The sequence below is a fragment of the Oryctolagus cuniculus genome, chromosome 14 (assembly GCF_051225735.1).
Source record: "Oryctolagus cuniculus isolate XC-2025 breed Fujian yellow rabbit chromosome 14, ASM5122573v1, whole genome shotgun sequence".
NCBI lineage: Eukaryota > Metazoa > Chordata > Mammalia > Lagomorpha > Leporidae > Oryctolagus > Oryctolagus cuniculus.
The window spans coordinates 54143250-54169878 of NC_142880.1; the positions used below are offsets into that span (position 1 = coordinate 54143250).

The window sequence follows — 26629 nt, forward strand, 5'->3', positions numbered from 1 at the left end:
AAAGGTATCTGCTGCCTCCCCCCCCCCCACCCTTAAAGCAGAGTGACAGAGATCTTCCAGCTGCTGGTTAACTCTTTAAATGGACACAACAGCAATGGCTTGGCCAGGAGGAAGCCAGGAGCCAGGAATTACATCTAGGTCTCCTTTTGGGTGGTAGGAACTCATTCACTTGACTTATGTGTACCCCATGTTTATTGCAGCTCAATTCACAATAGCTAAGATATCCATCATCTGATGACTGGTTAAAGAAAACATGATATATTTACACTGTGGCCGGCACGTGGCTCACTAGGCTAATCCTCCGCCTTGCGGCGCTGGCACACCGGGTTCTAGTCCCGGTCGGGGAGCCGGATTCTGTCCCAGTTGCCCCTCTTCCAGGCCAGCTCTCTGCTGTGGCCCGGGAGTGCAGTGGAGGATGGTCCAAGTGCTTGGGCCCTGCACCCCATGAGAGACCAGGATAAGTACCTGGCTCCTGCCATTGGATGAGCACGGTGCGCTGGCCGCAGCGCGCCAGCTGCGGCGGCCACTGGAGGGTGAACCAACAGCAAAGGAAGACCTTTCTCTATGTCTCTCTCTCTCACTGTCCACTCTGCCTGTAAAAAAAAAAAAAAAAAAAAAAAAAAAAAAAAAAAAAAAAAGAAAGAAAGAATGTAACCCTGTCTTTTGCCAATAAAAAAGGGGGGATGTAATTGGAAACCATTATGCTTAGTGAAATAAGCCAGTCCCAAAAAGACAAATATCAAATGTTTTCTCTAATATGTGGTAGTTAATTTAAAATACAAAAGAAAAGTATCAGAATGAAACAGGCATCTTGTGACTTGATTATTTTTAATTCTTGTTTATACTTTTGAGGAATATGATCTTTCTAATTTCACCTGTTGAATATTATGGTTAGTGGTACACTAAGTTTGTGATTATAGAATGGATTGACATAATTTTTTTTCAAATTATAAAAAAAACATAAAAGAAAGGAAAGAAAAAGGGAGATTGAGAATGGAAGAAAGGGAAGGGTGGAAATATGGTCATTTTCTTAGAATTGTACCTATGAAATACATTACATCTATTCTCTTTATAGTAACAAGAATTGAAAAGTATATGATTTCTTTTAATCCAGTGAGAGAGAGAGAGAGAGAGAGAATGAGCAAGCTTCCATTATCTGTTCACCACCCTATCCCCAAAGCCCACAATGGCCCACGACTGTGGCCAAAACAGGGAGCCAGGGTTGCCATACCGTTCTCCCACTTGAGTGAGATACATCAAATCACTTGAGCCATATTCTGTCACCCCCCAGGATGTGCATTTGTGGGAAACTAAAATCAGGAGCCCAGTTGGAACTCAAACTCAAACATTTCAATTAGGAAAAAAAATTCCAACTGGGAGTCCTAAACAGCCTTGTAAATATAGGCCAAATCATACCACTATTTAACATTGTAATACTCATACATCTATTCTGTAGTCAATTTTAAGATAGAGTATACTGAATTTTTAGCAACTTTATAAATCAAAGGAAGATCAAAGTTTATTTTCTTCAGATATTTGCTGATAGCAAACTACTTGGAAAAGTCACATTTCTGAAGGCAAAAATCACTGATGTGGTAGTAGACACTAATCCAGCTCTCCTAGATCTATCTGCCTGCATCTGCACAGTTGCCTTACTATATATTCTACTGTTGTTCTGCCACAGTGAGTATTTAGCATAAACTATTTTCCTTTTCTCAATTATATCACACTTTGGAATTCTATTGATGATTTTTGTGAAATATTGTATATTTTAAGATAAACTTACCTTTGGATTTCTTTTCAGAATAGTAGCAAAAGGTATTTGTCCTCTCGTTTTTTTTAAAAAAAGAATTATTTTATTTACTTGAAAGGCAGAGTTACAGAGAGAGGTAGAACCAGAGAAAGAGAGGTCTTCCATTGCACTGGTTCATTCCCCAAATGACCGCAATGGCCAGAGCTGAGCTGATCCAAAGCCGGGAGCCAGGAGCTTCTTCCAGGTCTTCCACGTGGGTGCAGGGGCCCAAGGACTTGGGCCATCCTCCACTACCCCCAACCAGGCCATAGCAGGGAGCTGGATTGGAAGAGGAGCAGCCGGGACTAAAACAAGTGCCCATATGGGATGCCAGCGGTGTAGGCTGGGGCCTTAACCCACTGAGCCACAGTGCCTGCCCCAAGGTATTTGTTCTGAAATGACTGAGAATCATTAATTGAATTTTTATTCATTTTGGAAAAAAAAAGTTTATAATGGGTTGAGTTTCTCAAGAAAATATGTGGATTGACTACTCTGATAAGAACTATGCAACTGAATTAGACTTATATTTATTTTACAGACTTAAAGAAAATTGATTTTCATACTATATATGGTATATTTTCAGTTATATATGTACCATCCTCAATTAATAACAAGCACTCATAAGTAAAATACTTTTATATCTACTTAAATTTCATAGCAAAAATAGCACAAATTATTTTTCATTCATTTAAATGACTGATGAAATATTAAAAATAATTTGTTTTTAAGATCCTACTATCAGAGAGGCCAAAATGCCCTCATAGAAACATCTTTTTCTTCTCTTAGACACCTACAAATCATATAGATATATTTTCAGTGATGGTCTTGCATTTGTTAATGGAGACATCCAAATACTCTGTTATCATACAGAGGTAAGTAGTCCTCTCTTTAAAGATCTAAAATTTTTGTAAATTTTGGAAACTTTTGGATGTTTAAGTGATTTTTTAAAAATGTTTTCTTATAGTCCAGGAAACATTGAGGATTCTGTATCCCACATTAAAACCTGGGCCAGGGCAGGGCAGGGGAGAGGGAGGTAAACCTGTCTCCTGTAACACCAGCATCTCATATGGGCAGGCTGAGGTGATATAACTGTTATATGAAGCAATTACCCTTGCCAAAAACCAAGCTCCTGGCAAAACTTTTCCATATCTGTTATATTAATTTCTATTTCCACAGACCACACCCTACAGAAGGGTTGAGTCAACTTATATTTAGCTGGGGGAAAAATGGTCATCAAATTTAAGAAATATGTAAATATTTCTTAAATAAATACAAGAGAGATTGATTTTAAATTCAGTCTTTGTAAGAATTTACTTTATCTATACTTTGAAATAAAATGAGATTTAAAATAAAGATCATTTAAGGGTGACAATTGAGAATATTTGCATTCAAAGATTCCTACTATTTTACTGCCATGTATGGACTTTGAAATGTATTTTAATATTGTTGAATTCCTCAAACAATAATCACAGATTTGAGGTTAGTAAATCAAATAGGTATAATATACCATAGAAAATACTATCCTACTGGAAGACTGAGTTTAGAAAGTAGACCTCAGGGAAAACATTGTGGCAGTTTTAACCCAAGGCTTGGAACGTCCCCATCCCATAACAGAGCACCTGGGATTGATTCCTGCTCCACTGCACCCCATCCAGCTTCCTACTAATGTGCCTGGGAGGCAGCAGATGACAGCCCAAGTACTTGGGTTCTTGCTACCCATATGGGAGATCCAGATGGAGTTTTCTACTGTTCTGTTCATCTTGATCCAGCCTCAGATGCTGTGAGCTTTTCCAGAATGAGCCAGCAAATGGGAATCTCTATCTCTCTCTCTGCAATTCTGACTTTCAAATAAATATATGAAAAAACTTAAAAAACAAAAGAAAGTGGATATCATTGGTATAGATGGGACAACATAATATTAAATTGTATATTGTCTACACCATTGTGATGATGTTAATTTATTTACTATAATTTGATAATGGCATTGTTACTCAGAATATAACCATAAGATATGTTAACCTAAAAATGTGTCTTTATTGTATATTATCTTAGGCATAAATAATAATAAATAGTATATAATCAAATATTGCTGATAATTTTAAAAAATGGTTAAGCAAATGCATTTCTGTTTCAAGAAAATATAAATATTCCCCACTTATATTTTCAGATAGTTTATACAGTAGCTTAGTTTCTCCTTTTCTTCTGGGAGGCAATGATCTAATCAATTATGATGTGCAAGGGTACTTCAAAAAGTTTGTAGGAAATGGAATTAAAATATAAATTTAGGGACCAGTATTTGGCAGAATGGTTAAGATTTCATTTGGGATGCCTGCAACTCATATCAGAGTGCCTGGCTTGATTCTTTCCATCATCATTTTCAACCCAGCTTCTGGCTAATGAGCATAGTGGGAGGCAGCAGATGAGGGCTCAAACACTTGTGTCCCTACCACCTACGTGGGGGATTCAGATTGAGTCCAGGCTCCTGATTCTGGGTTGGACCAGCTTGAGATGCAGGTATTTGGGAAGTGAAGCAGTAGTTTCTGTCTCTGTTTCTTCCCGTGTCTCTCTGCCTTTAAAATAATAAAATGCAAATAAATGCATTTTAAATAAAAGGTATTAGTTGCTTTAAACACTTAAATTCACTTAGTTCAATCACTGGGAAATATACATGTTTATAATAAATATAATAATTTGTTTTGTAGAACTTTGGATTATCTTAGAGATATTATTAAATTATTAATTTATTATTTTATAGGAAAATACATACACGTATTTTAACTGGTTTATGTCTGTATATATAGCTCAAAGAGATTGTATGTTTCTTATTTTATTTATCTTAATGTATTTTTCCATGACTTTACTGAAATAACTAAGAAAAACAGTTAAGAATTAAGAACATAAAATAACAATCCTTCCTCATGTAACATCAAGCTTTAAAATCTTGATTATTAATTGCTTTTAGAATAACTAGTCTTTAATTTGTGAATTAATTGAGTTCAAACACTGTGTTTGGAGGAAATTTATTTTTAAATCTTCATAAAGATTCAGTATCTATTAACTCATTTAAATAATTTATATTAAGACCCTTGGTATCCTTAACTTTAAAAGGAGGTATTCATGAAGAAGGGGATGGGAGAGGGAGTAGGAAGTGGGACAGCAGTGGGGGTGGGAGGGTAGGTATGTGGGGAAGAACAGCTATATTCCTAAAGCTTTTCCTATGAAATTTGTATTCATTAAATAAAAGCTTTCTTAAAAAAAAGGAGGTATTCAATGACTGAGATTTCAACTAGTCAAACTGTATTCATTTGTAGATTTGGTTTATTTTCATTTGAAAACTGATTAAAATGTTCACTTATGTGGAGGTTAATAATGGAATAAATATGTTAAATATTATTAAATGCTAGTGGAGATGAGGGTATAATAGGGTGTCTGTTCTTATTTTTCATATCGTAATCTAGGCCATCCAAAAGAGGGAGCTAAAGCATTGTGCTAAGTAGCATGTTTTGTGAACATATTTTCAAGCAGTTTCATATATGAATTGTACACTGTGTTTAGCCATACATTTAACTGGATGTTGGTTTATTAACATTGATATGTTAAGAGACAGTGCATAACTTATGACCCTAAGTTCATGTTCCTCAGAAAAAAATATTTTTCAGCTGTCATAAAATCCTAAAAGTAAATTACAAACATTGGAAAGAATGTTAAGCCAAGTGTCTTAGGAAGGAAAGGCAGGAGTCACATAAGTCTGAAGTAATTTGAATCACATGACTTTCCTCTGCAGTCACATAAATGAGCTATCATGATTGCTTCCATGTATATGAACACCCTTAAAAGAATTAAAAAATAAAATGCACGTATAAAACACAGATGGGATATACAAGATTTTATTTAACTTTAGCAGTATCATTGGGAGAGAGAGCTAATCATGTGTGTGGTTTATCCAACATAGGTATTGCCTGTTTTTCCTGTGGACTTAGGTGAGATACCATTATTATAAATAAAGATTCATTGACCAAGAAAAATAGACTCTGTAGAACTTAACTGCATAATGGTATTTTAAAAGGGGATAAATTTAATTATTGAATATATTAATTTCCTTTTTCAGAACATCAGAAATAAATCTTTAATTCCAGTAGGAAATCACAAAGAGGAGATAATTTACTTATAAATAATTAATTTTCATGTAAATAGTCTGCAAAGCAAATGTTAAACTGACTATCAGATACTTGAATTGTTACATTTCCTCATGACAATACATTGAAGAAAGGGCTTTGCTAGTTTGTGACTTGGGAGAGCTTATCTTACATACACACACTTTTCTTATTACTCACATATGTACACTACAGATGAAACATGGTTAAGAATAATAATTTTTCTAGGATTACTTGATAGTTTTAGTAGTTGAAATGTTTAGGAGAGATTACGATTTTTTTGATTTTATACTAATAAATCAATGAAATGGCAACCAATAATAGAATTACGGAAGATATCAAAATAAGCTCTCAAAGGAATGTGACCTTATATTCTCTTTTAAGCCTTAAAAACTGAAGGCTTTTTGAAAGTATTCATTTGACTTAAGTTCCATTGTTTGAGTGAACCCTCTATTTATATTTGAAATTGTCAATTGACATTTATATTTTTTTCCAAAGGCTTGATCTTTTGCGTTATTAACTTTCTTTCAGGGAGTGGGCACTTAGCCTGGCAGTTAAGATGCCTGTGTTCTATACTGGAATTGACTGAGTTAGCTAAGTTAAATTCTTGGCTCCAGCTCCTGACTCTAGATGTCCACAAATACAGTTCCTGGGAGGCAGTGGTGATGACTCAAGTAATTACATTCCTGCCTCCCCATGTGGGAGACCTGAATTGCATTCTCATCTCCTCACTACAGTGCTGGTCCAACCCTGGACTTTGTGGGCATTTAGAGAGTGAACCAGCAGATGGGAATACTCTTTCTCTCTCAAATTAATTAATTAATTAATCCACATCACACAATCCTTTGATACAATATAAAAATAATTAGTGTCTATGGCGTAAAAATCATACAAGCTGCAGAAAAACATGCCATGAGTTCAAATGAATTGATTACATGAATTGTGTCAGCCGTAATACAAAATATGTTTTAAAACTACTGAATGAAACCAGTCTTTTTTTAAGGTAATTGATGTTTAAATTTGTTACCAGATTGTAATAAATGTGAACATGCTGAGAAACTGGATGAGGTAATATACTGCTATAGACTGTAATGAATGAGCAACTGAATATGTGTGAAAATATGGAAAATTCAATTTGCATTATTTTTATACACAGAAACTGTAATATCAGTATGGAGAAATTCATTCAGTGTGGAGGTCAATGGGACAGACACATCATATCTGGTTCTTTCATGGACACTAACGCAGAGAATTCACATCTCAGGAAAGGCCATCATGAGGGTCATGTGTGAGAACAGGTCATCCAGACTTTTGGAGATTTCTAAGTATTTCAGTTCTTTCCATTGCTCTATTTTTTCCTATAAGATTAAAGCATATTGGGAAAATGATTGAAAGTTTAACAATATTTTCAAGCAAATATTCAAAGAACTTTAAAATGGAAAAGTCCTTAGACATTTTTTAGGCTGTCTCCATCATTTTTTAAATGAAGGAATTAAGACCTACAGTGTTAACTATATAAAAGCTCCTCCTGGCTAGTCTTTGGACTCCTGTCCATTGCACTGTCTTCCATATCATATTGGAGTGTACTTCCACCATGTGTAGTATGGAAACCAGTTACTCAAGCCCACTTTAGTTCTTGGAGACTGCATAAGCACTTGGCATGACTCACTTCTTCCTTTTCAACGTAGGAGGTTCAGCTGACTCATTCTATTCTAGCAGTAATGTTTTTGGAATAAGTTAGGCTCAACCACTGAGGTGAATTAAACGGCATTCACTTTTGCTTTAATTTTTGTTCCTCATTATAAACATAATGCCACACTTTAAAAGTAAAAAATTATGAGTTAAATAAATATTTTGTAGATATTAAAAATTCATATCTACATGACATTCTTAATCATGCTATCTATTCCAGGAAATCTGGATTTTCCTTTTTTTTTTTTTTTTTTTTGCCCAACATGATTTCAAAGTATTTTTCAGTCTTACTTACCCTTACCTGTAAAGTTAGTTACATAAAATGTCAATTGGGTTCCTTCTTGTTAAAGTAATCCTCGACTTTATTGAATCACTCTTCTATGAATTTAAAAATCTCCAACAGAGAGATCATATTTTATAGGATTAACTTTTTCATTTAAAAAAAAAAACACATAAATCAGGGCAGACATTATAATAATTTTTAGAGCTATTACATACTTCATTTTATTTTATTTTATTTTATTGTTTGAAAGCCAGAGAGAATGAGAGAACACAACATATATAGAGAGGTCTCATCTGCTGATTTACTTACTGCCCAGATGACTACAAAGCCTCGTGTAGAGCCAGTTTGAAGCTCTCATGCCAGTTCTCTCTTGTGGTGGCATGAATCAGCTACTTCAGACATCACTTTTTGCCTCCCAGAATTAGCAGGAAGCAGGAATCAGGAGATTTTTAACTTAAATCCGAACTCTCTGATGATGCAGCCACTCCATTTTATTTCCTAACAAGTAGGCTCAGTGCCTGTCCTGATAATACAGTATTTTTAAAAGCCAGAGCAATTTACATTCAGGAAACATACTACCCGATCAAGTAAAATTACACCATAGTTCAAAAGCATTTTTTCCATCAATTATTTGGAGGCAGAATTATTTTTCATTCTGTACCTTATTTTAAAAGTCTTGGCAAGGAAGACTTATGAGACATGTAAGGAATGTTGTTACTATTTTTGTCAAAAGCAGCAGTGAACTTCTCTGAAGTTCTAACTTACAGTTTGAGTGCATTGTAAATTAATAGTTAAAAATAAGAAACACAAGTTAATATTTAAGTATCTATAATAATATGTTGTTGTTGTTTTTTTTTTTTTTTGACAGGCAGAGTGGACAGTGAGAGAGAGAGACAGAGAGAAATGTCTTCCTTTGCCGTTGGTTCACCCTCCAATGGCCACCGCAGCAGGCGCGCTGCAGCCAGTGCACCACGCTGATCCTAAACCAGGAGCCAGGTGCTTCTCCTGGACTCCCATGGGGTGTAGGGCCCAAGCACTTGGGTCATCCTCCACTGCACTCCCTGGCCACAGCAGAGAGCTGGCCTGGAAGAGGGGCAACCAGGACAGAATCCAGCGCCCTGACCGGGACTAGAACCCAGTGAGCTGGCGCCGCAGGTGGAGGATTAGCCTATTGAGCCGTGGCGGCACCGGCCAAGTATCTATAATAATATGTTAATATAACCATTGACAACAATCCCAACAATCATAATTATCTATATTTTTATTTGAGAAAACTGAGATTTGGAAGATATAATAAATTATTTCATATTATGTTCGAATTAGGAGAAAAAGCTAGCATTTTCCAGATTCTATACTTTTATTATTAAGTAAACCAGAGCAAGCCCATTTAAGTTCATAAGTGTGATAGAGGATGTTCGGAGGTACAGAATTAGCATTGGTCCAAAGTCATGAATATCAAATCATTTCAAATATGGCATAAAAATCAGTTTGATAATTAAGCAATGCATAACTTGCCTAAGGAGCAATTTAGCAAAGCATGATACACTCAAAACGCAATGTTCTTTTTCCTTGTTGAAAACATCTATTAAATATTTATAGAATAAACAAATCCCAAATTGGCCTTATTTTTGTCTTGTAATATTTTAGCCAGAAATAGGTAGCTGATTTTGTAGGATATGAAGCATATTACCTATGTGATTTTTGGGGAAATCATTTTATTATTTTGATTGCTAATTTTGCACAAGTGATGCAGAATTATCCATATACATTGAGTTTCTTGCTGACAACTATTTTTAAAGAAGTATGTTCCACCAGTTCAGTCACAAGCACCCAATTTTTTTGTTTGTTTGTTTGATTTTAGTAAATGTATTTTAGATCAAGGGGTTCAAAAGAGGTTGAGACTGGGTGATCACTTAGGATTAACAAAAAAACAGGTACCAACAAAAGGGATATCTGGAATGTAGTACAATGAGACATAAGTTGTATTAATCCAATACAACAGGGGCCAGTGCTATGGCACAGTGGGTTAAAGCCATGCCCCGAAGTGCTGGCTTCCCATATGGGCGCTGGTTCGAGACCCAGCTGCTCCAATTTCGATGCAGCTTTCTGCTATGGCCTGGGAAAGTAGTAGAAGATGGCCCAAGTCCTTGGTCCCCTGCACCCTCGTGTGAGACCCGGAAGAAGCTCTTTTGTGGCCAACTGGGGAGTGAACCAGCGATGGAAGACATCTCTCTCTGTCTCTACCTCTCTGTAACTCTGTCTTTCAAATAAATAAAAATAAATCTTTAAGAAAATACAATTACACCAGAAAACTTAAGTGGACAGCATCAAAAGAAGTCAGTAAGAGGGGAAATGAGAAGCACAAAAAATAACAGTAAGCACGGTCAGCATTGCGGCTCACTTGGCTGATCCTCCACCTGCGGCACTGGCACCTGGGTTTTAGTCCTGGTTGGAGTGCCGGGTACTAGTCCTGGTTGCTCCTCTTCCAATCCAGCTCTCTGCTGTGGCCCGCGAGGGCAGTGAAGGATGGCCCAAGTGCTTGTGCCCCTGCACCCGCATGGGAGACCAGGAGGAAGCACCCGGCTCCTGGCTTCGGATCGGCGCAGCGCTGGCCCTAGCGGCCATTAGGGGAGTAAACCAACAGAAAGAAGACCTTTCTCTCTGTCTCTCTCTCACTGTCTATAACTCTACCTGTCTAATAAAAATAAAAATTAAAGAAAAAACAGTAAGCACAATGTAATAAACAATGATGAGAAGGAACCCTGCAAGAAAACACATCCTTGGATGTAGAACTACGGTCAATAATTAATTTTTTTTTCTTGTGGCACCCATAGTGTTTATGTGTAAGATAGACTCACAAAGGACAGGGAGTCAATCTCTGGTGACATTTGACATACGACATTGACATATGTCAGCATGAGATATTGGGGTCTTTTGAGCTTCTGAGAAGGATAAACCTCCTTCAACGTTCAGAGTAAAGGTGCTCATTCCTGTTGCAAATTCTGTGTTCTAGAGAGTTGTAAGATTTAAATGTTTCTTTCACTAGGTAACAATATAGAAATAGAGCTCTATCAATATATATAATCTTAAGAATAACATCACACATCATGCCTAAACCACTTTGAGTTTTTTTTTTTTTTTTTAATAACAACTAGGAGAAACATGAAAACTGCATTTGGATACTCATTTTTTTTATTATTTAATAAATGTGAATTTACAAAGTGCAACTTTTGTATTGGAAAGCCACAATGATACTCATTTTTAATATTTTGTAGTGGTTGTGTGAAATCTTCAATATGAGATAAACAGTAAAATTAATAAAAATATATAACTATTCATGAAATACATGTACAAAGTTCGTGGGTTCAGACCACTAATTTAATGTAGTAACAAAAGAGCTAATTATGTAGGTTATTAATAAAACACTATTATGAATAATAGAAAATATTCAGTTCAAATTTCACTCACTCATTTTACATATGTCTAATAAAAATAACAATATGATATTTAAAAATAAAACTATTTATAACCAAGTTAAGTCATTAAATAAACAAACGTTGTGAACACATTACGGTGTTTGCACCTTAATGTCTTCTACCTAAAATAATGTTCCTCATATCTTCTCTCCATTACAACTGAAAGCAAATCATTTTTCAGCTATCACCTCATGAAGCTCCACCCACTCCTGTAATCACCTTTGACATCATCTGTTTCTACAGTGCTCATGGATGCCTAATTAACTTATTATTTGTATCACTTCTCTAGAAAACATCTCCTTATGATCAAAAACTCCTATATTGCATTCCTTCTATAATCTCAGTGCCCAGAAAAATGACTCATGCACAGAAAAATTTAGTAAATATTTGGCAGTAACACCTGACTTAGAACAAATTTAATAACCAATGTAAATTGTAATATTCCATGCATTTTATATTATTAGCCAATTTTATAAGGCTTAGGCATAATTAACATTACCACAATTATAAAATAAAGGTTAATTTCAGTGAATATTACATAAACATTTATCATTTTTTAGTTATATTTTTCAAAGCATAATAAAGTCTTCATACAAATAAACCATCTTTATAACTCTATACATTTTAAAGGGAAGGATGGCACTTACTTTATAGTCATTAATATAATTCAAAATAAAAAAAGGAGAAATCATAAAAATGATGGAAACAGAAAGTTAAATACCTGGCATTAAACTATGCAATGTTGTGTGTTACTGTAAAACTTTACTCCCATTGATTTAAAAGATTTTCATTCATGACCAACACTCATTTAAATTTCAAGCAATCAACTTTGTAATAGTCTATATATAATTTAAATAATATGTACTAATTTTAAGATAGTATAAAATTAAAACAGTTTTTCTTACTATTTGTTGAATACTTAGTGGAAGGTAGAGCTTATTATTATAAAATAAACTGAAAATATGTCATTATATCAATTAAAATAAAGGTAGAGGGAGGAAGAGTGGGGTGGGAAGTATCACCCTGCTCCAATCTGTATGCATGAAATACATGAAATTTTCTCACTTTATATAATTTTAAAAAGATTATAAAAAGTAAACAAATTATAAAAACAGTATAAATTATAAAAAATTCAAATATAAAATATTCCCATTTCATATTATATAACTTTAGGAACCATATGAATATGTTGATATTTAAACTTTCTCCTGACTTATATTTCTTTTTTTAAGATTTTATTTATTTCTACGAGATTAGTTATAGCCAGTGAGAGAGAGAGAGAGAGAGAGAGGTCTCCCATCTGCTGCTTCACTCCACAGATGGCCGCAATGGCTGGAGCTGAACAAATCTGAAGCCAGGAGTCAGGAGCTTCTTCCAGATCTCCCACATGGGAGCAGGAGCCCTAATGTCTGAGCCATCTTCTATTGCTTTCCCAGGCCATAGCAGAGAACAAGATCAGAAGAGGAGCAGCCTGGACTAGAATCAGTGCCCATTTGGGAGTCTGGCGCAACAGGCAGAGGATTAACCTACTGAGATACAGCGTCGAGCCCTATATTTTCTCATTTCAAGAACAATAAAAATGGTCATTGAGTTCATCTAGTTCTTTCTAGTACGTTTTACATATGTTATGTCCCAGTACCCTTTACCCAGGCATAATGAACCTAAGAAATAGCATTCTTTGTAAAAGTAAAAATAACAATTTTTATACAAGCCACCTTGTGTTTCCTCATAATACCATATTGGGCAGCTAGGGCTATAATCTTTTTTATATTTTAAAGTTTTTAATTGTCCTATGTTTGTACTTCTTTGTGACTTTTTTTATTCACATATGTACTGGACAATGAACTTAGGGTGCCTATGTACACTTTTTTTATACGAGAAAATTTGTACCCAGAAGCAAAGATAAACTTCTAACAAAACAGAGTGTAGAAGCTAGAAAGAGATAGTGGGTTTACTCCCATTATCATCCCAGTGCTCTTCTGTTGTTAATCTGATAAAGTTATGTTAAGCTTCAACAATTTAATTTTCAAATCATTAAGCAGTCCATATCTTTTGGGGGAATAGGAAAGCTCTGCATTAGTGTCATTAAAACTGTGGACTTTCTTCCAGGAAACTCATATTTAATCACAAATATGATGTTTTTTATCATAGATTTCAGAAAGTTTGGGAAACTGAAATATATACTTGTCATTTTTATCATCAGTTTTTATTTTAAATAATCAACTTTAAAAAAAATAATTAATGAGGGAGAGAAGCAGAGACAGAGATAGAGAGACAGAGAATGGGAATGAGAATTAATTTCTTCTACCCACTGGTTTTCTTCCCAAATAACCGTAACACACAGGGCTGTGTCAGGACAAAGCTATGAGTTAGGAATTCAACCTGGGTCTCTATGTGTGTGACTGGGGCCCATATATGTGTGCCGTCATCTGCTGTTCCCCAAGGTTATACACAAGTAGGAAGCTGGAATGGAGAGCAGAGCTGGGACTTCAACAGGCATTCTGAAATGGAACACACATATTTTAAGTGGAGTCTTAACTGTGTTGACAAATGCCTGACACTATACAATGCACATTTTAAGGCAGTACTCTGAATTGTTTTGTGACCAAGAAATGTCCAATATTTTAAATGGAAACTAAAATCCCTTGAGGCATAGTGGGTAAAGGTACCACCTGCAATGCCTGCATTCCATATGGGCATGGGCTGATCCACTTCTAAGTCAGCTCACTGCTGATGAGCCTGATTTTTAAAACAGCAAGATGGGTCAAGTCCTTGGGCCCCTGCACCCACATGGAAGACCCAGAAGCTCTGGGCTTTGGACCAGTCCAGCTTCAGCCATTACAACCATTTGGGGAATGAACCATGGCTGGGAAAAACTAATTCTCTTGCTCTTGCTCTCGCTCTCTTCCCTCCATTCTATATAAACTCTGGCTTTAAAATAAATAAATTATTTGTAAAAAAAAAATTCAGGGCCTACTTGCTGAATTGAGAATCTATTTCATATGGCATGATATACTATTTAGTAGTGGATAGATGCTATTAATAGGAGGGTAACGGAGGCCGGCACCGCACCTCACTAGACTAACCCTCCGCCTATGGCACTAGCACTCCAGGTTCTAGTCCTGGTCGGGACGCCGGATTCTGTCCCGGTTGCTCCTCTTCCAGTCCAGCTCTCTGCTATGGCCCGGGAGTGCAGTGGAGGATGGCCCAGGTCCTTAGGCCTTGCACCCGCATGGAAGACCAGGAGGAAGCACCGGGCTCCTGGCTTCAGATCAGCGCAATGTGTCGGCTGTAGCAGCCACTTAGGGGGTGAACCAACGGAAAAAGGAAGACCTTTCTCTCTCTGCCTCTCTCTCTCTCTCTCACTGTCTATCTCTGCCTGTCCAATAAATAAATAAATAAATAGGAGGGTAATGGAAAATGAGATTGGGGAAAATATTAAAAAACGGTATGGAAGGGCAGGTGCTGTGGCGTAGCAGGTAAAGCCACCATGTGCAGTGCCAGCGTCCCATATGGGGGTTAATTTGAGTCCTGGATGCTCCACTTCTGATCCAGCTCTCTGCTATGGCATGGGAAAGCAGTACAAGATGGCCCAAATGCTAGGCGCCTGCACCTGCATGGGATACCTGGCTCCTGGCTTCAGATTGGCTGTCTCAGGCCATTGCAGTCATTTAGGGAGTAAATCAGCAGATGGAAGACCTCTCTTTCTCTCTGCATCTGCCTCTCTGTAACTCTGCCTTTCAAATAAATAAATAAATCCTTAAAAAAAAAAAGGTATGGAGATGGAAGTGCAAATCTGGATCTGTCTTGACTACAATGATTTTGAAAGTGTTCTTTGAGAAAATTCAACTCTTCAAACATTTCATACCAAAATGATAGTACTGGTTTATAGATATAATGAGATACTATATTTTTAAGATTGAAAATAGAGCAGAAAAGTAATATAGAGGGTAAAACTAAATTCAAAAACTTGATATCAAAGCTGAAGAGTAATATTTTGTTTCTGGATGTGATAATGCCTTGCTAAGGGTAAGGGAAGAATTACTTGGACAGATTCTTAATTTACATAATTACATTGTATAGAGTGTTTTAGTAATTGAAAGAATTGTTGGCTAGTTGAATGATTAAACATTTATTATTAAAGTAATACAATAAAGAGGTTTTATTGTTTGGATAAGAGTACTCCCACGAATAGACAGTGAAAATCAAGGTCAGATGTGTCAAACATTATGTGTCTTAGAATTTGTCAATATTTAAGCTTAAAACAGATCATTAAATAATAAATACATTTTTCTAGGTACATCTTTTAGAAGTGAAGAGTGATGAGAATATGATATTTCATTTCAAAGGTAGATTTTTTAAATTTTAGAATTTATTTACATAAAGGGAACATATTTTATTTATTTCATATATACTGTTTTAAGGTAATAATGTTAATTCCCACCCTTCTTCCTCCTTTCTTTCTTATTTTTCTTTTAATTTTTGCAATGAAAAGTAGCTTTTAATGTTACCTATTGCAAGTCATTTGTTTCATATTATGATAACTGATTTCAATTGTAGGGTCAATGTCAAAGTAGAATTCACTTCACACAGAGTAAATAGAGGAGTAGAAAGAACTGTAAAATACTACTAATTGTAAGACTGAAGTAATGTAGGATGTTTATGATAAAAAGAAAAATATAGACTGGTTGTAATTTTCTTTGGATTCATTTAATGATATTGGGGAGAAAATCAGTGCTATTGGATTATCCCCAGCTATAGGGACTAGAAGGAGATAGGGAGAGAGGCAGAGACAGAGAGAGAGAAGGAAAGAAAAAGAGGAGGAAGTGGAGGAGGAGGAAGGTGCAGAGGTCTTTTGTTACAATGGCAGAAAAGTGATGTCCAATAAACTGGAGTTCTCTAGAAGCAACAATGGCCTCCATGTGAAGTTGGTCTCAGCACAGCAGATGCAGCTGTGCTACAGTATTGTGCCTGCCACACATCAGGTGCTCAAAAGCAATTATAGTCAGATCAGAGAAAGAAGTTCTGAAGGTCATTTGCACAATAGTGTGAGCATAGATGGTAATAATGTACTGTAGATTCTATTTAAAAAAGTAGGCCTTGAATGTTTCACCATGAAGGAATTATGACTGAGGAGATAGTTGTGTTTTGCCATGATTTGATCCTTATAGAATATATAAATGTATTTGAATCATTACTTGCTACCTATATATGTGTAGAATTTTTGTATATCAGTTTTTTAATTATGTGATTTGTCTATCATAATATTAGCAAATTTTTTTTTATTTTTTATTTTTAACTTTTATTTAATGAATATAAATTTCCAAAGTACAGCTTATGGATTACAATGGCTCCCCCCCATAACTTCCCTCCCACCGGCAACCCTTCCCTTTCCCTCTCCCTCCCCACTTACATTCACATCAAGGTTCATTTTCAATTCTTTTTATATACAGAAGATCAGTTTAGCATATATTAATAAAGATTAATCAGTTTGCACCCACATAGCAACACAAAGTGAAAAATACTGTTTGAGTACTAGTTATAGCATTAAATCACAATGTACAGCACACTAAGGACAAAGATCCTACACGAGGAGTAAGTGCACAGCGACTCCTGTTGTTGACTTAACAAATTGACACTCTTGTTTATGGCATCAGTAATCACCCTAGGCTCTTGTCATGAGTTGCCAAGGCTATGGAAGCCTTTTGAGTTCACCGACTCTGATCATATTTAGACAAGGTCGCAGTCAAAGTGGAAGTTCTCTCTTCCCTTCAGAGAATCAGTTTAAAAATTGAATTAATTCAAGATAGCGAGTAACACAGGTGTTTGGATAAGACTCCCACTTGCCATATTCGAGTGGCTGGATTCAAGTACTGGCACTAGTTCCCAATGCCAGGTTCCTTCTGATCCAAGGCCCTGCATTGGAGACCTTGATTGAGTTTATTAAGGGTTTATAGCCTGGCCATTGTGGGTATTTGGGGGAGTGAATCAATGGTTGGAAATTTTTTCTCTCTTTCTCCCTCCCTTTCTCTTTCAAGAAATAAGAAGTAAATTCAAATGTAAAAGAAATGATACAAACAACCAACAGATTAATGGATTATTATCATTATAAACAATCTAAAGGCCCTCTTCCCACTGTGATTTTAGAGGAAAGGAAGAGGAAGGACTCACACAGGGTTCTGAATGGATTTCTCCACAAGCCCACATGCTCTGAGGCTATCACAGCACAGAAGTGATGTCCCTGGGGTTCCTTTTGATTCTACCTGGAGACTGTATGATCATGTTCCTACCACGAAGCAACAGACACAAAACCATCTTAAATTGAAATGTTGGATACATAAAGCATGGGGCTTCTGAGACCAAGAAGCCAATAAAAAATATTTTGCCAATTTGTATCCTCTCATCCCTCTTGAGAAGTAGGAAGTATAAAAGGCTGACTTTAGCTTTTGAAGTCCCAGTTTTTCTGAATGAGTTTCCAAAATCCCCTGCAGAAATATACATGCTGGGCTGGATTTCTGAACATGAAGTCAGCCTCTCCTGTGTTAATTTGTTCCTTTTCTACTTAGTTCTTCTTGATACAATCTGACCTTGGAGTGTTCCATTCCCACAAACCCCATTGCCAATGGGTTAGAAAGTGAAAGTAGGAAGAGTTACAGCAGAAGAAAAGTTTCTAAAAGTTGCCATGGAATAAATATGTTGACCAATTTTATTAGTTCTCACATTTATGAAATTTCCCATTGTCAGAGAGAAGTCACTTTTTCTGTGGCAGTTAACTAAATCATCTCCCAAAATGAAAGCCAAATTTAAAAAGGATGAATATCTGTAGTTAAATATATTCTAGGTTAGGGGCTGGTGTTATGTCCCAGCTAGTTAACTCACTGCTTGAGGTGCTGGTATCACACCTCAGAGTGCCTATTAGAGTCCCAGCCTCTTCATTTCCAGTGCAGCTTCCTGTTAGTGCTCCTGGAGGCAGTGGAAGATGTGGGAGACTGGGATGGAGCTCCTGTTTCTTACTTTCAAGCTGGCCCAGATCTGGCTGTTGGGCTCATCTGAGGAGGCAGTCAGTGAATGGATAACTTCTATCTCTCTCAGATTTGTTAGTTTTCATTTCTGAGGCAGAGTGACAGAGGAAGAGGGAGAAACAGAACACCTTCCACTGCTTTCCCAGGCATATTAGCAAGGCGTTGCATTTGAACTAGAGTAGTCAAGACTTCAACTGACACTCCAATATGGATGCCAGCCTTGCACTCTGGCTTAACCCATTATGAGGCAAAGCTTACTCGCTCCTTCTCTCCCCCTCCTCCTCCTCTTCTTTTTCCTTCTCCTCTCTCTCTTTGTCTCTGCCTTTTAAGTAAATAATGAAATAAATCTAAAAAATAAAAATACTCTATCTTAGAAGTGGAAATCCAGGGGAAGGGGCATGGGGAAGAATGATACTGGGAAAGCAGCAAGGCAAACAGAAGAAGCTGCAGAGTGAAAGCTGTGTGAAGGTAAGCAAATCTAAGGGGACAAAGCAGCAGGAGAAATAAGTCATCACACTCATTGCATGGGTATATCCATCAGCTTTCCACGAATGACTGCATATGTGTGCTCTATTTGCTAGGAAGCAGCAGACAATGTACAATTTATGTGAACTATATTCTGGCCACCAAATAATTATTACTGCAAAAACTAAATAAATGATAGAAGATGAGGTGGATTTCTCTGTATAATTATATTTAATGGAGAAAATACATACAGCACTTCTATCAAAAAACATGTGACCTAGCATAGCGTTAGAAACAGTAACTCAGTAATTCATTATATATTCATAAGTGCAAATATATACCTATAGTTTTATGTATATTGTTGATACTTGATATTGAGAGTATTTTGAATCACATGCTAAAAACTGAAAAATATCTTCTAAATTCTTAACATATGGTTTCTTTTCTATATGTCAAAATTGGTTGAAATATTTTACTTTCAGCAAGTTGCTTAAACTTTTCACAATGAAGATCAGTAAAAATGATTTTCCAAATTTGTTCTGGATGACACAAGTCAAAACTGAGAAAGAAAAATAAAACATCAAATCATTACATTTGGAAAAATTGCCTTCAACTTCAATTCTAGTTAAAATGTGTAGTGATAATTTCTGAAAATAATTATAGAGATCCTCTGCACTGTATGAATATGTGTAGAGTTTTATCATGATAAACATTTACTTGTTTTCCAAAATCTGCTTTCAAATCAATATTTTAATGAACAAAATATATCTAAAGTTGTCAGGGATACTGTAGAATAATCAGTCTGGGTTAGTATTTCTTCACACTCTTTTCTCTTGACTGTTTGCCTACATTTTCTTGTAATTTGATGAAGTGCAACTGATAAGTTTATTCATTGAAATATAATCCATGACACATGTAGCATTTATACTCTGGAATAATATGTTACTCTCTGACTTTGTTTAAAGATCAATTTCAATGTAATGCCTTAATAAACACAGTTTATTCCTAAGTAAAATAAAGATGACTGGGCTCATTTTTAAACAAAGGGTTACAGCAATCCCAAAGCCAGTGCATCACTTGTCAAGCATCAAGCTTGCATGCAACAAAGGTGGGGATAAATAAATGTTCACAATGGTATCATTATTAAATGGAAAAAGTTATGTGGCTCTTCTGCTTAGTCTGCTATGGAAACCATCAATATTTTGTCTCCATTCTATCATTTAGTTTTGGTTGATTTCAATATTCATGTCTGTGTCTAAATACTAATAAGTTCATTGAATCTTCTGAAATTTACTTACTTCAAAAATATACAATTTTCCTAAATTGTAAAAGATTCCCTAAGTTGGCACATTCTTTTCTTTTAATAAAAAAAATTTACCAGTTTAGCTATTTAAAAATCAAGTCTAACAATGGCCACAAAACAGTGATTTCGAACCATCTCGTATAAGTTTATATATCTGTTTGTATATACAAAATATATAGAGAGACAGCATTGTTCAAATCATTTTAATGTGTATTCAAATTTAATGCAATATTTAAAAATATTTGAATCCCTATTTTAAACTGATTAAAGGTAATTTTAACTATAAAGAAAATTATATTTGTTGAAGGTGTAATAATATTATTCATTGACCAGTATTCTATCAGTGATCTGAATTCTAAACAAAACATAAAGTCACATGATCATGAAATGTATGCAAGAACACACATATTATTTTGATAATGTAATTAATGATATAGTTCTTAGAAGAGCATGTATTCTCAGAAATACAAATCTGAATCTTACTCTGTGCTTTTGTATCCAAAAACAATTAACAATTGAATCCATATTGAAAATATTACATCATCTAAATGAGCTGTTAAGATATGGAAAGGATAGAAAATTATTTTCCAACAATTAAACCTATTCCAATATCTGCTTGGTCAATGCAATGTGTTAATAAAATAATATTAATATAGGAGAAGCAGTAATAAAATGCTTACTATTATATCTATATTATTAAATGTAAAGCAAAGTGTGATATTGAATCTCATTATCATATTTTAATAAAAACAAATTTGCCATCAAGCAAATTTTAATTTATTTACTAATACAACAAATATTAAGTACCTGATCTATCCCTCAGGTAATGAAAACTGGCCAAATAAGTAATTTAAATTTCTGCCATGTTTTACACTAGCTTTGTGTTATACATAACAAATGTAAAATTACAAGCATTTTGTTTTCTGATAATATTAGCTTAATTTGTGTCTCAATATTATTTGAAATCACATCATGATTCCTGTTTATATAATTGGTTTCCCACATACCATAAAAGTGGGTAAGGATAATGCGTTTTCATGAGGTCTTCAAGAGTGATGAATGTTCACTAGAAAACCATCATTTCCATCTACAGTTTTCAAATATTAAAGTCAAATTTCCCCTAATCAAAAATTATCCAATCCAAATCAACTATATTGAATTTAACTTTTTTCCAAAAATTAAAAATTGCTTATGCTATTTTTTCATTTGTTCATATGATACCTATAGTTTCCTGATTAAAGTTTTCTACTGTAAGTTTTACTTTTGTAATAAAAGCTATAAACAATCTGTACACTGAAATAGCATATTGTGCTATTATTTTCTATGTCCATTGGTATTTTAAGAACAATTACACATACCAACACATGGTCATATCTATAGAGACAGACACAAAGAAATATAAATGGAGACACAAGTGTCCAAGATGAAGATATTGATATGCAGATGTTACTCTGTAATGTGATGTTTTCTGGATGTTTTATATATGGCTTAATTATCAGTAAAGTGATAAATATATTTGAGTTTTTATATATGTTATTTTGAAATAATATTTTGCTACCTTATGAATCTATTACAGTATTTGTCTCTGGTAGAAAAAAAAGGAAATTATAAAAATAAATTTGCTTGACCTTCTGGGGGAAATCTTCCTTTAAGAACTTTTTGCTCCAATGTCTCAATTGTATGAAATAAATGCATTTTATATCATGTCTTTGAATCATGAAGGTGAATATTGGTACCCATTTGCCTGGACTACACTTTGGTTTACACATTGTTTGTTGTGTCTTCCATTATGCTGCCTTCCTGTAAAAATTGCTTCTTGTTTTTTTGTGAATTTCCAATGTCATGTTCAACTAAATATGAGGAAAAATCCATTCTGCATTGGGTACTCTATTAATAATACGTAAATTCTGGCAAGTACAGTATACTCCAAAATAGGTTTTGCAGATGGAGTCTTCTTTCAAAATATTTAAGAACATATTAAACTTTTATACTCAATATTCGAGAACTATTAGTTACCACCATTTATATTATAACTTGAAATATGTATTTTGAATAAATAATAAAATGAAGTCATTCATGCTCTTCAGGACTGTAGAGCCAAATCCCCAAAATTGACATGGGGAGCAGACAAGTCAATCCATTCCTATGAAATAATTCCATGCTAATGTTTCATTTATTAATTAGAAAAATCAAGAACTCCCTTACTTATTAACTTAAATAGAAGAGAGTTTTCATCTCTTCCTTCAACTGATCTATAATGTTCTATTCAATTAAAATTAATAGAAAACAAAATGAAAACACTTGCATTTGACTTTAAGAAAATATACAGCTGTCCTTTCACACACAGAGAGAGCGATTAACACAAACAATACCTCCTAATGTTTCCATTTTCCCTCTGTATCAGTAAGCTCCATTATCATGACTTACATTTAGAGATATGTTTCTTAGTAATGCTAATACGAAATTTCTTGGTTACATTCCAGAGATTGAACTTTCATTCAGGCGGTTTGCATTTGTAATGTGACTATAAGATCAGCTCTTAGTAATGCTAAATTTAGTGATAAGTACATTAATATGTTAGGACTGTTATGGAAAGGTATTAAAGTAATATAAAGATACTCTTCTCACTGTATGCTCCTTACATCCTTTAATAATGTGGATATGGTAGTTCTAGGCAGAGAAACTGAAGTGCCTCTTAAGTGAAAAACTTTTGTAGGATATTTAAACCACCTGGGAGTCACTGTTATCTACCCATATCTATCTATCTATTTCTTTCTTTCTTTCTTTCTTTCTATCTATCTATCTATCATTTATCCATCTCATCTGACTGTCTAATCTATCTTCCTAATCTTATTTTCATAAATTAACATGTTGCATTTCCATTGGCATGGCTAGTTTTTCATGAACAATTTGACAGCCTTGGATATAAATCATGATCATCCTAAGCCTACTTCTCATGTATAGAATTAGAGTAGTTAAGTTCTAAAATTTCTAAATAAGATAATGTCATCAATATTAAAACATTGTTTAGAATGTATATAAACAGACAAGTCATTTCTGTAAAGAAATATGTAATATGTAGAGAAAGAAATTTCTTTATCTTAGGAAACATGTCATGTTCCACAACCAAAGTCATCGTATTGGTGAAGTTAGCATGAAATAAAAACAAACAAAAAAAGTCATATATAACCCATGTTCTTTTGGTACTGTTTCTTCCTTAACAAAATCTAACTTTAACAAGTTTTTACAAGAAGTAAAATACCAAAGAATCTAACCAGAGTTTTTGTTTCAAATTACTTCATCAATAACCAAACTCACTCCGCAGTGTGTATTGATATTGAAGTTAAAAGCATAAAGATACTTTTTTTCAAATGCAATGTCACTTCTACATTAATATCTAAATTTGCATTTCAATGACCAATATTACTTTTAAATAATACAGCAAACTATGATCAGTTGTCCTGAAGCATCTATACCAATGTTAATCAAGTAAGAGCCAATGTTTATTCATGACACAGTTACATGCATAGTTAAATTAAATTTTCCCTTATATTACAATTTGTTGCTTATTATATATTTCCACATTATCAAATATTTTATATATTTTATACATTTAAACATTCTCCAAAGTATTCTAAAACTCACAGATTTTAAACATGTTGTGGTGAAGGAGTATCATTGTTGTTACCCCAAAAGAGATAAATCAATAGAAAAACTAAGCCTATAATTCTTATTATTTTTAATTCTCACTTGGTGTATGTACCATGTAAGGAAACTGCATTGGCTAAGCTCTGTGTGTATAGGGGTTACAGGAAAATACCAGATTAAATCTCCCCATGCAAGGTGACATTCAGAAAAGCTTCTGATCCAACACACACTCTCTCAAGTTGAGGCAATGTAACATTTAAAAATGTAATTTCAAAATCAACTTTGATATTATGATCTTTTACACAAAAGAAAAGGCTACAACAGACTTCAATACTGAAAAGAATGTAGTCATGGTCACATAATTATATATACCATTTTAAATATTTAAACATCAAAATAGTAAACTAAAGGAAAATCGTGTTTCCATTCTAGAAAACAATATTATTAATATGAAATTTACCTTACAAGAACTACCAAATTTATCAGATTTCAAATTAATGAATTACATTTAAACTGATTATTATTACTATCTTCTGTCTCTAAAGAATTTATTATTTCAGGAATTAGATTTGCTCATAACACATACTTTGTCTTAAATTTTGTCACTTTTAGAAGCAATAAGTATAAACATGCTAACATATCAACATGTCTACCTATATCTATTGCATGTATATACTTATTTCTGTATCCTTCATTTGAGAAAACTTCAGTTTAACCCATAATATATTTGGTAGCAACAGTATACATGCACACTGGCCCTGTTATCTCCAAGTTGTTTGATGCCAAGTGCTGGAAAAGAATGTTATTTCATTTTCTTTACCTACCAAAAGATTAACTATTAAAACCTGTATTAACCAGTTGCATAGTTACACAGACACATTCCATACTTGACTTAGCATTGCCTAGGTGATGTAGCAGTGTATGAATCTGAAAATAGGATCCAACCTCTCTTGAACGCTGGCTTTTTCCCAAATTAAGAACATTGAATAATCAGATTCATTCTTAATCAGCAGTGGCTGAAGATGGGAGCTGTACCAATTTCATAGATAAGGCAAAGGTCCCCCAAAAGAGGATTCCTTCCTGTTACACAAAAGTTATCAATATCTTGATGTCACAAAATCAATCATTCTTCATGCCATATAGATTTCAGAAATCTTGTTTAAAATAAATTTATTTGGAATCTCATATATCTGCAACCTAAAAATATTAAATGACAGCAAAACTCCAAAACAGCACAAGTTTCTGCTCCATTATATTCCCGCAAAAGTTGATCATACAAATAAATGTAAACTTATCTATGACTATTGATAACTTTGCACATTTGTCATTTAAGACAGATTTTGAGAACCTTACCTTGCTAACAGTATTTAACTAAAAATTCCACAGAATTTTGATAGCTTTATCCTTAAAATTCATCAAGTCTTGTTTTGAAATTATTGCTTGCAAAAACTGAGTTGATGTGAATGATTATATTGAAGGTGCATTTGAAAAAACAAAATATTGCCCCATCATATCAGTGCATTTTCCATGTCACTTCAAATTTTAGAAACGATAATCTTGCTCCTGAAGCTCTCCCTTTCCTGTGGTTTCCTTCAATCTTTGTCATATTAATATGTATTTACCCAGGAAACAGACTGCAATTAGAACTAACAGACTTACACATTCAGAATGTTTACCTGAGAAACACAAAACCTGCTTTACCAGGTGAAGTTAATACCTTAATTCTCACATGCCAAATCCAGCTATATACATGATATTTGGTTCATGTCTTATTTCATTTTCAATATTGAAAATAAATAAATCACTTTTTATTAACTTATAAAGAGACCTTCTTTTTATGATTTTTACTCAATTCATTTAAAAAAGTTATGACAAAAGTACAAGTCCGTTTAATACAATAACATTACATATTTATAAAAGTATATGTGAATAATTCCAAGCCATTAGAGTCAACTAGTGGAATTTGAAGTTCAGTGTTATTTTTGTATACAGCATTTTTGTATATAGTCCTCTGCAAATTTGAGGAATAGAAAAAGAGCTTGGGTAGGTATCAGTTTTGTAAAAGTAAAATAAGAAGCAAATGTTGCATGTCTAGTCATTGAGCATTTAGATATTGCATTCAAATGCTGCCAAATATATTCTTACCTGCTTCCAAATTTTGAAAGAGAGGGAGAGAAAGAGAGAGAGCAAAATATAACAACTAGGAGAAAAGCAGTATTTATACTATTTCATTATAAAGAAGCAAAAATGTAATAGCTTATATTGTCGAGCAAAGTAAATAGCCTTTACCTTGTTTAGCAATGGAACTGAGTTTAGTCCGGCTCACCACTGACAATTCCGTTGTTGATTCCGCCTCATTCCTTCTCTCCTCTTTTTATAGTATCTTCGCAGCTGAATCTTCATGCATCTCAGTGTGCCTCTCTCTCCAGCATCACTTTTAACTCAGACAGGCAGGGAGCTGAAGCCAAAGGAACTCTCTATCTGATTGGTTTCCATTCAGCGTTTCTGATTAATAAGAGACGTCCCTCAAATAGGAAGATATTGCCGTTGATGGCGCTGCGGGGCTTCAGGTTTGGGGTGGGGGACTTGAAGACCTCTCTGGGCTCAGTGATTTGCAAGCAAATTAAGTGGGAGGGCTCAGAGAGGAGAGCTTTGTCAAAGACCCCCTTATGAGAAAATAACCCAGTGTTGTTAGTGCAGGTTAATCAGTTCTGCTTAGTCTGTTTTCAATTTGGGAAAGAAAGGTCACAGCATGTCTGTAACCTGTAAATCATCTGTAGAAAATATATATCAC

The 26629-nt window shown here is 34.5% G+C and overlaps 1 protein-coding gene across 1 annotated transcript in view; it reads right to left on the minus strand.

Moving 5' to 3' along the window:
* Positions 1–26413, minus strand: part of CDH9 (cadherin 9) — a 148421-nt gene extending 122008 nt beyond the window's left edge. Inside the window, exon 1 of the mRNA XM_002714092.6 lies at positions 26125–26413. The gene's annotated coding sequence lies outside the window, so the exon portion shown is untranslated. The remainder of the gene's footprint in view (positions 1–26124) is intronic.
* Between the last annotated feature and the right edge of the window lie 216 nt (positions 26414–26629).